General features: G+C 37.1%; 1 long non-coding RNA gene across 1 annotated transcript in view; it reads right to left on the minus strand.

Moving 5' to 3' along the window:
• Positions 1 to 1,005: 1,005 nt before the first annotated feature.
• LOC102006552 overlaps positions 1,006 to 16,047 on the minus strand; it is a 59,898-nt gene continuing 44,856 nt past the window's right edge. Inside the window, exon 4 of the long non-coding RNA XR_263162.2 lies at positions 1,006 to 1,102. This is a non-coding gene — a long non-coding RNA (uncharacterized LOC102006552). The remainder of the gene's footprint in view (positions 1,103 to 16,047) is intronic.

Here is a 16,047-nt window from a genome sequence, read left to right on the forward strand (position 1 = left end):
TTCTAGATCCTCCACAACCCTAGCCATGAACTTGCTGAAACTAATATATGTTCCAAATAGGCTTCCATCCTTTCTGATCCCTTTTTTTACTTTCTGCTATCACATCTGTCCGAAATGTCTACAGCAGTATTTTAATGTATCCAAACTCAACTCAGGACTCCAAATTCAGCTCCATGGCTGATCAATGACTGATGGGTTTTTTCCTTCATCCTATTTTAAAGCTTTCCCTCAGACTATTGGATAATGTAAGCAGTTTTTCTATTGGTATTAAATTTCAATATATCAATTATTACCTTGCATTATTGTTCTTTTCATAGGTTTATTATCTTCCTACATGTCTTGATAATGGATCATTTCCCTGAAGGGAGGATTCAGGTGCATAATTGTCTCTTCTATAGAGAGACTCCTGCTGAGTGGCAATACGATGAATACTTCTCTGAAACCTGTGATGCAGTCTGCTGGCACTGTAATTTGCATCACAAGTAAACATTGGTTACTAGCAAAATTGTGTACATTGATATTTTATAATCATGGTGCGATTATAACCTAATTTCGTGCTTAATATGATTTTGTGTATTCTAAGAGGCCTGATTTGGGAGGGAAAAAAGAAAAAAGAAAAGAAACCAAAGATCTGGAAACCCACAGGCTCTTTTCTTAATCATGTGTCTTGGCAGTGAGTATTGCAATATGTTGCCACCTATTAATTAAATCCGTACTCTGGCGAATTAGCCAGGAGAGAGAAAATTTAAAAGGGGTGGGGAGAAGAATGAGGATAATAGTCTAGGAAACCATGTGGGTAATCAGAACCTTTGATGTAGCAATATCCTACCATACCTTTTCTCAGGGGCTGTGAAAACACTGCAAGGAGGTAAGGGAGCCAAGAAAATCTTGCACGTTTGAATGGAAAATCACCACTGAAATATTACATTGCTTCATCTTATATGAATAAGTAATACTGAATCTAAAGCAGGAGGCAATTATCAGCTTACCCTGGGTCAGTGTTAGCTGATGAACCTCACAGACCATCTAGATTCTAGAGCATCATTAACCATTGCTGTGTCTCAGTGTATCCGTGCGCCCTTGACAGCTGAGGACCCCGCCTCTAGAAAAATGCACAGAATTCCAGGTCACATGAAGGTTGAGAGTTGGTGCTCAAGAACATATATGCTCATTAAAGATGAGACAAATACATCGGCAGAGGAGCTGAGGATTTGCTCAGGATCAACCCACACAGGAAGTGAGTGACGGAGAAAGCCACTGCTGAGCACCTCCCAGACTCGGGCTGCGATTTGGGTTTATCCAGCTCATCTTCTCTCACATGCAGTAAAGTACAGCAAAGAAACTTAGTCATTTTACTTGCGTAATACTTACCTGTTTGCTCTACAGAAGGGAAACTAAAATACAAATGTAATTCTTTTTGTGTCAGGCACTGTGCTAGCTCCTTATTAGTAGTAAAATAGGCCACATATCCTATTTTATTACAACTGCAAGCATAGGATAATTTTGTTCTTATTCTTTAATGAGGAAATGAAGATTAAGTGAGGTGCCGTGACTCTCCCAGATTCGCACAGATTACATTAATTAGGGTCAGATGTGAACAGCTAGCTCTTACTTTGATTTCAGTTTTCTTTTTGCTAATTCTTCTTACCTTCTGGTTATGCTAAACGAATTCTCTGGGGAGACTTCTTTTGACCTGGAAAATTAAAGAAGTCATTGCTGTTATGGTAGCAATGATAATTAGGAACAACTGAAGAAGTAAATACTATGTAGAAAACCTACCCACAGAATTTTATCTATCTTTACCTCTTCTGGCTCAAGTTTTCTAGGTATTATTCCAGCTAAATTTATGTATCTCTTCCCTCTCCAGTTAAAATACTAGCCTGAGAGGTGACTGCACAGGTGGTAGAAGAATTTTGGAGAGCCATGTGTTAACATATGTCAAGAACCTTGAAGTTTTGCTTGTATTTTGTTTCTGTAATCCTAGGTCCATTAATTTATCTGATGGAAATTACTGAACAATGGACATCAAACAAGGGCCCCAAGATGTATGTCTAAAGCAGTTTAGCATGTTATAAAAATATAACATGAAGCTAAGTATTTAGCAATAGAAACTAAGCATGATCATACAGTACAAAATATATGGTCATTACAAATGATTCTGTACATATGTTTATTGGAATGCAAGTAGTTTCATGCCATGGTTTTTGAGCTAAAATGTGAGTCATGCTATACATGTGGTTCTGTGACTTACTTTCTCATTCTTTTAAAGCTCTACATATTATTATAGTGTTACTATATATTATTTTACTCTTCCATATTAGTGCATATCTCAATATTCCTTTTCAAATTTTTGAACATTGTGATAGTCTTTATGTCTTCTCTCAGGGCTCCCAAGGAAGGGGTCTCTATGCCTTTCTTCACTTTTCTGGGAATTTCCTTGACATGGCATCTTATATTCTAGCCACAATATTGATAATAATAAAGCTTTATGATCTAGGTTAGTCAGGTTTAGTTCATGAAATGTAAAGAAATGTAAACTTCAAAACTGTCTTCCTCATTCAAGAAACCTTGGCTTTTAAGATGATTTCTTTGCTGGGGAATTAAAAATTTCTGAATTCAAAATGTGAACCTTAGCTCTTTTTTGTCTCTTTGCACATCTGCTTTAAAATCTTAATTTGTCTCCAATTCAATGGAGGCCTCTCAATGAACAGGTCATAGAGAAGAAAACGGCAAACGATAAAGGCACATTCATGTATTTTAAAAGCATTTCCCCCCCTCAACATTTTCATTTAATTTGAAAAGAAAAAGGAGCTTCACAGTAAGTTTTTCCATACAAGAAAATCTTATATCTTTGAAATAACTTGGGTCTTATGTATCCAAAAATTTATTATCATTTACATTCATTACTGCTTTCATTCCTAGGTATTTTACTACTTTCATTCCTAGGTATTTTACAGATTGCTGTCAAAGTGTGAGTTTCTTTTTATATAATTTTCAATTTACTGATAATGCCTAGGAAATCAATTTATTTTTATAATTTTATATAGATATCTTATTGAGACTTTTTACCTTTTTTCTTAGAGACCAATCCTGCTCTTTTTTATCCTAGGTAGACAAGAGTGACAATCTTCTATCTCTTCCTTCTGAGTATTTTTTCCTCTTATTTCTTGTTATGTGTTTTGCATTAGCTAGAATCTTCAGGAAAGTTTTTTAAATGTTGGAGAGTATTGGTGACATAGGATAATCGTACCACTTTTTAAAAAGCTTTTACAACTTTTCTGTAAGTGTTCTAGTCATTTACAGCTAAATGTAATATTTCTGTTAATTTCATTCAGGGTGTGTGATTTTCTTTCTGTTCTAAATTACAAGAGATCTTAATTTAAAAAAGAATCAGGAATGGGTGGTACCTGTCCTTGAGATGAGCATGGTTTCCCTTTCTTTAATCTTTTGATCTATTGAATTACAAAGATTGATTTCCCAGTGTTGGAACCTTCTTATATTCCTCAGTAAATCCTCTTTGGTCATGGTGTGTTATTAGATTTAATTTGTGAATACTTTAGTATTTTATATCATGATGTTTGTTAGTGAGAATGCTCTATAGCTGGGAAGCTGTCCATCAATTTCTATGCTTTGGAATAGTTTATGTAACATAAGAATTATCTTTTCCTGGATATTTTGGCACAGTATAATGCCAAGGGAGAAAAAGTAATTTATAGACCATTATGTATAATATGATCTTTTTTGAAAATATAAATATACATATGAAAAAGTCTGGATGAATATATCAAAGATTAGCACTACTTCTGAGGACCCACATTATTGTTTTGTTTTGATTTTTGCTAAATTATAATGTTTACCTTGCCTGTAGTGGACGTGGATATTTAGGGAAAAAAAAAATAAGGGCATCCAATGTTGCATAGAGGCAAAAGCATTTCAAAGCCGGTGACTGGAAACCAATTATTCCTGGAACAATCTCTCCAGCCCTCTGAGCAATGACATAGTGCAGTGATTTGATTTCTCAGTGCCAAACCTTTCCACCAGGTACAACACCTGTATTTCTAAAACCTAGTTAGGTCCCCATTTCTGTGCTCACAACCAACTTTTGATCAGTGTTGTTCTAGTCTGGTTATTCTATGTATCTTCTGAGACTAGTCCCTTTCTGGATACTGTAATTTTTTCCCCTAACTTTTGGGCATGATAGTGTCAGCTACACCCTGATGCACCGTGGCTCCTTTCACATTGAGAAATCCCATCCTACAGCTCTCAGTTGGGAACTGATGCTTTAGTAAAGGCAATATGGTGAAAGAAGAATTTCTGGGTCTCCTTTCCCTGGGCTTTTATCACGATATGTCCGGGATGCCTACTTTTCTTCATCTAGATCAGGTTTTTCTAAACTGCAGCCTGTGGAGCGGACATATACCTTGCTTGGGCTGCTGAGCCAAAAGTTCTCTTGAGTCACATATAAAATATATAATATAGTTAATGTATGTGAACAACAAAAGTTCCTTTCTAATAGCTTTTATTGTAACATTGGTCCAACTCAACATAGTACACATGAGAAACCACATCCACAGACTGAAATTTGATTTTATTTTTTGACCAAAAACCAGAGTCACCCTTCCCAGGGAGGTCTGTTGACTAGGTTTGAAGTGACTACAGATTTCCTCTGATTGATGATGTTTCCAAAGTTTTCTCTTATACTTTAGCATCAGGGTCCTCTGCAGTTTTTTCAGTCATTTAGAAATGACCTGGGGCTGCAGATATTATCTGTTTCAGCAGTCCCCTCTAGTTTAGGTCCCAGTATATCACAGCTAGGGAAATCCTTCTTGCTGTATCTACCCCTCTCATTATGGGTTTTGGATATTGCATGAATACTGCCAGACTTGCAAAATACACTGCCACTTAGGAAACCTGCTGGGTCAAAATAACGTTCTCTTTCAGTGGTGCCTGCTGGGGCGTATGGGGAATGCACTCTTCTTTCTAACTATTTGACACATAGCAGTTTTCCCCTCTGTCTCATATATAAGGGCCTCCTCCAAAATCTACAAAATTGTAGCAGTTTTGACTAAGTCATTAGGCTTCTGGAGTTTCTTACCATAATGTCAAACAAAATACTTCCCCTTTGGGATCATCAGCCACCACTAGGTGGAATTCCAAATTGAGAGATGGTAGAATTCAGTGGTTAAGAAGCTGGACACTGGTATGGAATTGGTGCATCCAAAGTGGGTCTGTGATTTTAATTATATTTGCTTGACCAAGTGAATCTTTCTTCACTTCTTTTGCTCTATCTATAAATCTGGGAAAATAATAGGACCTACTTCATTATGCTTTGTGAATCGGAAGTGAGAAAATGAATATGAAGCTCTGAGCAGAGTGTCTGAATTGCGGCTATTTTTTCAGCAAGTGCTCTCTGCTATGTTAGGAAGTGCCCGGCTCCCTTCCCATCTTCACTGTTTGTGTTGCCTACACACATCCTCCTTGCTCATTTCGTCATTCCTCACCTGCTCCGCAGGCTCTCAGTATTGCTTTCCTAAGCATCTCCGGAGGGTCTGAGATGATTTCATAACTATGCACACGCAACAGACAAAACTGTTGTTTTTGAACCTCCTCATTTTCGGCGATCCTCTCTTCCACTCATTTACACCCATAGTCACACATCAGCTCTCATCATCACCAGGAGCAATGTCACCTCTTAGATTGGCGACTGATTCTCACTCTCTAATACAACTCTGCCTTTCACCTTACTCTCCAGAGAGCCCTTGTTTTACCAGCGCTAGGACGTCATCACAGCCCCTCTGATCCCCCTCCTTCTCAGTCTCTATCACCGATCTTCCTCTGTTCTATCTCTGTATTCAGACTACCTTCTGCGATCTCTCATTACGGTATTGCCCCTGTCCACAGCCTTTTCTGTTGCGCCCACCTCCAAAACTCCTAGCCCTTAGATATACACCAATTTCAGTCCTCAGTGCTCAGAAAACTTTTATGAAATTATAGGGGAAAAGCCGGGATGACTAGACTGCAAAAGAAGAAACAAAAATCTCTACTTAAGAAAGACAATATTCCAGATGATTTTACTATAGTCTTTTCAGGAATATATAAATGTGTGTCTATACACTGACCTCCTTAGCAACCCCAGTTTTAATTATTTGCTGAAACCTAACCAAAATATTTGATGTATGGCCCATTTACTTATTTACATATTGATTGAGTTTTATGTCTGGCTGTGTAAAGTAAGCTATACAAATTTGACTTCATTGACGAAGTTTTGCAGTTTTGTCTTCCTTAGAATTATTATTTTACTTTGTTAGCTAATTATAGCAGAGAACTGGTCCACTAATATTAGAAGAGTATATATATATATATATACACACATATATATGTAGTAGAACAGTATACATATAATAGATCAGTATACATATAATAGAACAGTGTATATATATATATATAATATATATTTCACGTATATAAAACCATCCTAGTACTGTAATGTGAAAGATTTAAGTTTACTGACATGAGTTTAAACCTTGAAAAATTACAAAGTTTGATTTATAATTCTGTAAACCTCTTGAGCTGAAATTCAAAATGTAAGTTTTATCTACTTATTTATTTTATTTTATTCAAAAGAGTTAACTATAATATAGTACTTATAGCACTGGGAGACTGGAAGGCCAATGTCTTATTTTCCATAATCACATCTAAGTTTCTTTTCAAATATTCTAAAAAGAATTTGAAAATGAAGCAATAACATAAACCACAAGCAAGAAATAATACTGGTACCCATTGTACACTGGGCCCAATATCCTCACTAAACTTTTAAAGGAATTAGTTCTAGCTTTTTTTTTTTAGTGAAAAAGCTTAAATTTTTTCTTGTTCCCTATAAACTTGCTTTGTAAACTCTAGTCATGATTTTTTTAAAGAAAAAAATTTTTCACAGTCTGGATAAATGATTTACTGCTCTGAGTTGCAGAAGGAGGGCAGCTCAGTGGGAGATCTGTATTTCACAGAACTCCAATCAGTCCACCTGCTTTTGCTAAGAACTTTTATTATCCATGAAATTTATCTTTGACACTTTCTTTTCTAGGTCAATTCATCACCTCTGCTTACTTAAGAAATGAAAATGTGTAAATCATACTGTTTGCCAGATTTTCACTTCTATGAACATGCTTGGTATTTTGTTTGCAAGAGAGAATTTAATTTGTGAAGGTGTTACAGGGCAGGCAGAGAGAACAAAAGTGGTGGAGAGCAGGGAAGGAGAGAGAGAAGAAGATATGAGTGTGCAAGAGATGGCAGTTTGCAAGATAGCATCTACTGTGTGCCCAGCAACCAGCTCAGAACTGTAGAGAGTGTGGAAAAATAGAGTGTGATGCTTCCCAGCCTGCCAGATGGCAAGTCCATTTTCTGTGGCCACCATGCCCAGAAAAGCAATGGGGCTTTTCATATGCAGTCATCCCAGGTTACAAATAGGAATGCAGAACATTAGAGAAGGAAGAGATCTTGGAGCCTGTTTGCCCAAGTTTACATTAAGCAGTTTTCCTCCATATCTGAGAGTTATGCAACCACTGATTCAACCCATGGTGAGTAAAAATACTTTCTAAAACATTGCTTGTATCAGTGCTGAGTATGAGTGAAACCTTTTTTCTTACCTTTTAAATAACACTTACGGGGCTGGGGATTTAGCTCAGTGCCACAGCGCCTGCCTGGCAAGCTCAAGGTCGTGAGTTCGATTCCCAGTACTGGAAAAAACAAAACAAAACAAAACAAAAAACCAAAAAACCAAAAACTAAACAACACTTACATTGTATATATTTACAGTGTATCAGTTATTATACATAATCTAGAAATGATTTAAAGTATAAAGGAGAATATGCATAGATTATATGCAAATACTACACCATTGTATAAGAGACGGGGCATTTGTGGACTTTGATATCTACAGGGGTCTGGGAACTAATCCCGCATGGGCTAGGGCATTGAGACTTGGGGACATAGAGCTCCCAGGACACAGAGTTGCTGATATAGCCGTTAGAGCCAAAGAATCTGACGTATTTGTAATAAATGTGTAAGAACATGAAAAAGAAAGAAATTAGGAAGCATAAATTACTTTTAAAATTATATGAATTTGAGTCTTCCTCTAGATCAGTCTTGGTAATAACAGCCTACAGGCAAAGCTTGGGCCTCTTGCTATTTTTATGGTTTTATTACATCATAGCCACATCTGTATAATTCTTCATTGTCCATGGCTGCTGTCACTCAACAGTGGCGGAACTAAGTATGGCCAGAATGTGTACTCACAGAAGTAAAAATATTTACTACGTGTCCCTTTACACAGAAAAGTTTGCTGAATAGCAGCCTAGTTTATTACTCTGTGAACATCACTGTGCCCCAGCACCTTCCAGATGTATCCTCATTGGATAATAAATGGATAAAAGACACAGTCACAAATATCCAAGTGGAAATGTGGGGTGTTGGATAAGAATGGACCAGTTAAAAGTAATCTGAGTGAAGAGGTAAGTTTGGGAGTCTACTGGGATTCTGCGATTTCAGTTATTTCTGAGCAAGTGTAGAGCTGGTGTAGATCGCAGGTAAGACTGGTACCTCCAATTGAACCAGACTCTTCTACTACTTTTTGTGATGGTCTTTCATATTACTTGTTAAATACTCAAATTTTCCTTACTTGGGGATAAGTCATGGGACTGGTTGTAGAGAATAAGCTTAAGTGGGTGTGACCTTTGTCACTTTCAAGTACAACAGTTAACTGGTAAGGTGAGGCTCTCCAGGATGTTCCTTTCACCCGCGATCACTGACAGAGCTACCAAAACCAACTAATCCATCAACCTGTGCCCCTGATGCAGACATTGGCAGGTAGAGTGCAGGCCCCAGCTGACTGTCAATGACAGGTATTGTGCGCCAGAAATAAACCACCGCTGCTATAAAGTTCTGAAACTTCAGTGTGGTTTTACTGTAAGGTAATGTAGCTGGAATATACAAGCTGATCTACTTCAATGTTTCCTGTGTCCTCAGATTCTGATTTGTGTTTTCTTGCCTGAATTTCTTAACCTGAATTATCATTTCTTTTCTCTCTGATCTCTAAAGCTTTCCTTGACCTTTTATTCTTTGTTCCCCAAACTGGTCCTTTCTGTGAGTTCCTGAAGTCCTCACTGGTTGTGCTATCTTTCCTTACCTAGTGAGAATTCCAACATTTACATGGTGAGCCATTGAGAGGGTTTTAAATATTCTAGCTGCTAGCACTGTCTTAACTAATAAATATATCTGGGAGTGAAGGATTGCAATTTCTAATATTATGAAGTTTTCATTGTGTGTGTGATATTTAAGCAAACTTGTAAGAGCTGAGAGAAGGAGTCAGAGAAATATAACATATGGGAGAAAGAATGGTTGAAGCCGAGGCACAAAGGCTCTAAGGCAGAAGGTTGCCAGACATGGTCAGAATTACCAATTAACGCAATAAGGTAGATAACTGAACAGCAGGGGATGATGTGGTCAGAGTTATCAAGGCTTGGGGTTTTGCAGTACTATTATAGGCACTGAACCCAGCCAGCCCCCTCATACGTCCATTATGGTCTCTTTTAAAGCCCATGCTCAATTGTATGGCTGCATTTAAATATCTCATACTAAAATAGGACAAAAATGAGCTGTCCTTGTTAAGCTACACATTTAAATTTTAAACTCTCTCTTGACTTAGCTTTGCAGGTATAGCAAATTCACATGGCCCTGTATGTTCAGAGCAAAGAGTTTATACAGTTTGCCACTCCTTATAAATCAGGTCACGGGCACAACTAAATCATGACTTTCTCTACAAGAGGAGAGAAGAATTTAAAATCACCCCATACTTCATACAGACTCATAGGATGTTAGTGATTGCTGTCAGCCACAAGTGCAGAGGGAGGTCAACCTGAGACTGCCCCATCCTTCATTCTCCTCTGCAGTATATTCTGACAACTGTCTTCTCAGGTGAGAGTACGGTCAGAAAGATAACTGAGTGGCTTTTCTTCCCTTTTCTAAATACAATTAAGCTATGAGGTTTACTAGACATGGTTATTAGTATGTTCGTTTTCTGCCATCTGAACATCTGCTTGGCATGAGTTTAAATATTACCCTTCAGTGTAGTTAAAGAATGGTCAGTAGTAGGGAAATGACTGAGCAAATGTCACAGACAGACAATTTGTGAAAGGAAAAAGTGAAACACTTAGGACAAATGTGGAAAATATATGTATTTAAGTGGCATAGTAATAAAATTGCATGGATATACCATTATAAAAGCTTAATAATTTGATAAACTTGAATCATAATGATCTTTTTGGACAAAGATATAGAAAAACATGCCTTCATTCATTAGTGGTGTAATGTAAAATAAAAGCATCTTGAAGGGAAATTTGGCAACATATATTAAAACCCTTAAATATATACATGTTTCCTAACTGCCCACAGAGGGAGTCTACAGTTAGTTGTAGTCTCAGGATACTGAGCAGATCCAGTACCCCAATTGTACCCAATGGTTATTCAATACCATGCTATAATGAAAGAAATCAAGTCTCCTTGAAGAGATGGTTGGTTATAGGACCAGGCAGAGGAAATACAAGTCTAGTGCAGCCTGTACCACCAGAAAGGAAGAAAGACACAACAAAAAATGTAAGAGCCCAAAAGTTTGTCAAAGTGAAGACAATATGAAGAGTTAATAAAGGTTACATAGGATTATAACCCAAAGAGTGAATAAAACAAAGGTCACAAATCCACACTCATATCAATCAGTCATTCAATGGGGAAAATGAAATCTTTTATGCAATTCCAAGCAATTATGCAGATATTGAACTACCTCTTTCAGAAAGTGGAGCTTAATTTGCCTCCCTTTATATGTTGACCAGACTCAGTGGTCTGCTTCCAAAGAGGAAAGAACAGAAAGGAAAATTAGTAGCTATATAGTGGAGAAACCTGGTAGACATCAGCTTAAGTAGTCAAGGTTCCCATCACCAGCAACAAAGCATGATGATATTGTTCACTTTGTGATACGATGCAGTGAGAAAGGCATCACATCGCTAGTCCCAAAGTAATCATGAGAAAATCAGGCAAGCCCGAAATGAAGGACATTTAACAAAACATCCAGCAAGGACATTCTAAAACATCAAGGTTTTGTAACAAGCAAAGCACAGACCTGAGGAGACAAAGGAGACATGAAGAGAGAATGTAATATGACATTCTGGAACATGAAAGAACATTAGCAGAAATCTTGAAAAAATCTATTATTGGGCTGGTGATGTAGCTCAGCCGCACAGGGCCTGCCTGTTAAGCACAAAGTCGTGAGTTCGATTTCCAGTGCGGGAAAAAAAAAAAAAAAGAAACAAAAAGGTTTTTTTTAAAGCCTATTTTTTTTAAAATACCCTTTAATCAAGCCTTTAATCAGTAGGTACTTATCCTATGGGAATAAGTATATATGCTAGTGATGCTCAAACTTTAGCATAGAACAGAATCATTTGGAGGAACTGCCAAGGCCAGGTATCGGGGCTTCCCTTACAGATCCTCATGCAGCATCTCTGGGGGAGGGGAGGGAGGCGAAGGGGGAGCATTTGCTTGCCTGAATAGTTCCCAGGTGCGGCAGCCACTACTGATCTGGGACCTTACTTTGAGAAACACTGACATACGCCAACATTTACTAAAGGAATGTTTATTATTGTAATTATATCTTGGATTATATAATTTTTATGACTCTTGATGGTATTAGTGGTTTTAAATGTTTCTGAAATATGAATGTGCTGTTTTTGTAAGAAAAATATAACTTGTTATAGAGAAAGGTGTAATTTTAAACAAAGTAGCCAGCCCTTTCTCACATGAGGTTATTCATACTACCTAGATGAGAATTTTTGTGTTCTTCAGGCAAGATTGATGGCAAGAAATATTTTTGGTAGCTACTTTTAAAAATTAATTGATTTAAGTGAAAAATTGAAAAACACTGTTTTCCTTTAAGCTTTTAAGTTCAATCTAAAAATAACACTGTTATAGTCACAAGTCTAGTCACCTTTACCAACCACTTTCAAGAGAACTTTGATGAGTACTTTTACTCCCCACAAATATTCTTCCCCATTTATAAATTTAGTTAAACTATCTTAAAACATTTTGTACTTCTTTATAAATGTGATATATAGATTCTATTTTTATATGCTTTAAATGTATTCAAAAAGCACACCTTTTCCAGGTAGTTTGACATTGCAAGAAAATTTATTAAATTGTACTTTAAAAATATAATCTCAATTTTAAAATAGTCTAATATTTTTACAAGCTTAGCCAAAATCTTATACTTTTCAATTTAACATTCCAAGACTAATATGAATGACCCAGCTACATGTTTTACATCTGCTTATAAGACTGATGTTTCAGAATTTCAAACTTTCAGGTTATTTTAAATGTGAAAATCATTTTAAATATAAAAAAAAAATCCCACAGAATATGTCTGGACCTAACATAAAAAATCAGTTATGTGACTCTGATTTACTTCTTCATATATGTATTGTTATGGGATGGATTTTATCACCTTCCTCTCAAAAACCCATATGTTGAAGTCTTTTCCCTATTTCAGATCTTTACAAGGGCGATTAAGTTAAAATGAAAATGCAAGAGTGACACCATAGAAAAGCAAGCAATTGCACTTTGAAGACCAAGTAAGCTGAGTGCTGACAGCAGGATAAAGAGGTGACAGAAATTTAGCCCCTTACTGGGAGAAGTGAAATGTGCTAAGAGGGAAACATCCTAGAAACTTACCATATTCATCCATCCTCACCATGAAAAACGCACTCCTTCGGGATAAGGGACAGTAACTAACAGACTCCATGTTAGTATCTTCATAATCTAAGTACCTGGGCGAGCCAGTTCCTCTGGGCCCTGCATTGGATTCTTTCCCTTCTCTGCTTTGATTCTCTCCTCCTCTAAGGATCCTTCCTGGATTATCATTTTCATGAATGATGTGCACTCAAAAGCTTGATTCAAGGTCTACATTTAAAGAACCCACTCTAACACAGTAACACAATTTACAACATTGTCTGAGGGAAAAAAAGTAAATTGGAATGTTTTGAGACTTGGAGGGTAATTTCTCATTAAGAAGTGGAAGAAAATGTGAATTTGGAGTCAGAAAACACGGATTAGAATCCTTGCTCTATGGTTTTTAAATGAATAAACTTGGAAAATATGCCTCTGTGCATCCTAATATCCTACTTTATAAACTGGAAGCAAAAAATAAGATAATGCCCAAGTTTCTAGTGCATAGTAGGTACTCAAGAAGTACTAATCCCATCTCTTTGTTCCTCTTCATGTTATTGAGAATGTAGTTGGAAAGCCACTGTGACATATGAAGAGATAAGTTTAAATTTAATTTCAATCCTGTTGTAATGCGTGATACATTGTGTCAACTTGAGAAGTTTAAAAGTTTAACTAAGCAATCAGCAGGGAGCCAGGGTCTTTATTTGTAAACAACCTCATCCTGTGCAGAAAGGCAGGGAGATAGTGTGAGTGCTACCCCAGCTCTAGGCAGTGGGAAAGCCTGCTTACAATATAAGGGAGGAAAATAGGCTTGCTCTCCCGCATTTTGCTCTTACTGCTCTTTCTGGCTTCTGCCACCCTGAGCTGTTGCCTCTGTACTATGCCACCCTGCCTTGGAGCCAGCTGATTATAGACTGAAACCTCCACAAATTATGACCTAAATGAACTTTTCCTTCCTTAATTTAGGGTGTCAGGTATTTTGTCTCAGCAAGGAGAGAAAAGTAACTGAGACACCTGTCTTCACATGATTTGAGACCTGACACTCAGAAGAAATGAGTTTCAGTTCCCCTTCTTCCAGAACTAGGATTAGCAGTTTCTTATGTATTAAACAGATGGGGAGAACTTACTCTCACTAACAGACATCTGAGACTCCAGGAACTAAATGTTAAGGATGTAGTCAGAATGAAAACGTGGAATTTTATTATCGCATGTTGATTCCTACACATCACTCCAAACTCTTCCTCCAATTTGATGTTGAAACTGAAAGTAGTTTAGCTCAACTACTTTAAAGTTTTATGGAATTTGTAGGGAAAGTACTAGAGCATAAATGCATTTTAATCTATTATTATGAATTTGAAACTTTACCTAATATAGCAAAATTGTTTGAAACAGATTTATCAAGTGACTTATATCTGAATGGTCAATCAAATGCACTTCATAGTAATGAAGCCCTTACTGTGCATGTAAGTAGGCACATACTCACTGCACGTGTATGTATGTATTTATTTAATATATATGATTATTTCTCAGTCAGTTTATCTTGGTCACTTTATCTGCAAAGAATCAAAGAATTTATCTAGTTAGCCAGAGTTTATTTGTATAGACAGCTAATCCCACTGGATACAGAATTATTGTCCATCTTATATTTAGAATTGGTTCATTCATCAAGAATGGCAGTATATTTATAATGAAGACATGCCATTTATTTTACCCTAATTAAGCAAATTTTAATTTGGTTCTAAATTTGAAACCTTCACTATTCCCCCTGGGCTTTGATAATATTAAAAACTAAATGTGAAAATTCTCTCTGCATGGGTTAGCTTTTCACTGTTGTGACAAAACCCTTGAGTGTAGCAAATTGAAGGAGCAAAGGTTTATTTTGGCTCATGGCTTCACCATTAGGGAGCCTATGGATGGGTGTAGTGGAGTAAACCTGCTCACCTCATTGCAGACAGGAAGCAGTGAGGGAGAGAAGGTGGGGAAAGGGAAGGAAGGAAGGCAGGAAGGAAGGCAGGAAGGAAGGCAGGAAGGAAGGCAGGAAGGAAGGAAGGAAGGAAGGAAGGAAGGAAGGAAGGAAGGAAGGAAGGAAGGAAAGAAAAAAAGAGGGAAGGAGGGAGAGAGGGAGAGAAGGTGAGAGAGAGAGAGACTAGTGATAAAATATTCCTTTTGAAGGTATATTCCTAGTGGCTTAACTTCCTTCCTATAGGCCCCACTTTGTACTCCCTCTCAATCTCAATAGACCATTCAACTATGAATCCACCAATGGATTAATCTATGGATGAACTTAGAACCTCATGATCCGGTTATTTTCCAAAAGTCTAATCTCTGAACACGTGATCCTTTATGTGTGTGTGTGTGTGTGTGTGTGTCTGTGTGTCTGTGTGCACATGTGCATGTGATATTCAAACCATAACAGCGAAGTTGTGTACAAGTTAATTTTGCAGCATAATTTACACAGGGAAAACAAAAATAACAAAGCAATAATGACAAGTATTAATTAAATATTATTATTTTGTTACTGTTACTTCATTCTGCTATTATTACATCATAATCCTAAGCACTTCATGTGCAATACACCATTAAGTTTCCGTAATCACATACAACCTAAGATCATCCTTTTTTCAGCTAAGGAAACATGGGTTTAGGGAAGAGAAGTAATTGTCCATGTCCTGGTGCTAATTTAAATTAGATGAGGTTTTACAGCCAATGCCATCTGACTTCAAAAGTCATACACTTACTAGTAGGTTGATAATTATACAGAAATTTACCTAGAATTTCAGGGGTCTTCTGATCTTGGGCCTCTTCTGTGGAATCTGAACCAAAAGCACTTTAACTATGGATTCAGCCACCTGTATGCCTCTAGCTTCTCCCCTTCCCCAGAATTCAATTTCTTGAATATAACTTGCTCTTGTTCCTTTCTGTTTGAGATGAGCTTGTCTTGTTTAGTATAAAGGATGCCAGGCTAGGCCTAGTGTACTACAGTTAGCTTTATGTATATATTTTTTACAGTCCTTCATACTTACTCAACTAGCACTTTTTCAATTCAAGCAGAATTTGTTATTCCTCCTTTGTTGATTTCCTAGTGCTGGTGCAACAAAGCAGGACATGCTGGGTGGCTTAAGTAACATAAATTTCCTGTGCCCCCATGCTGGAGGTTAAGAAGTATGAAATTAAAGTGTCAGGAGCATGAGTTTTTCTAAGGGGGGAACTTTTCAGAGGGAAGGCTCTGCTTCATGCCCCTCTTCTATCTTCTGCAGGCTTGCTGCAGGTCTTTGTCATGCTTGG

This window comes from Chinchilla lanigera, unplaced genomic scaffold, assembly GCF_000276665.1.
Source record: "Chinchilla lanigera isolate Chin_1 unplaced genomic scaffold, ChiLan1.0 scaffold00062, whole genome shotgun sequence".
Taxonomy (NCBI): domain Eukaryota; kingdom Metazoa; phylum Chordata; class Mammalia; order Rodentia; family Chinchillidae; genus Chinchilla; species Chinchilla lanigera.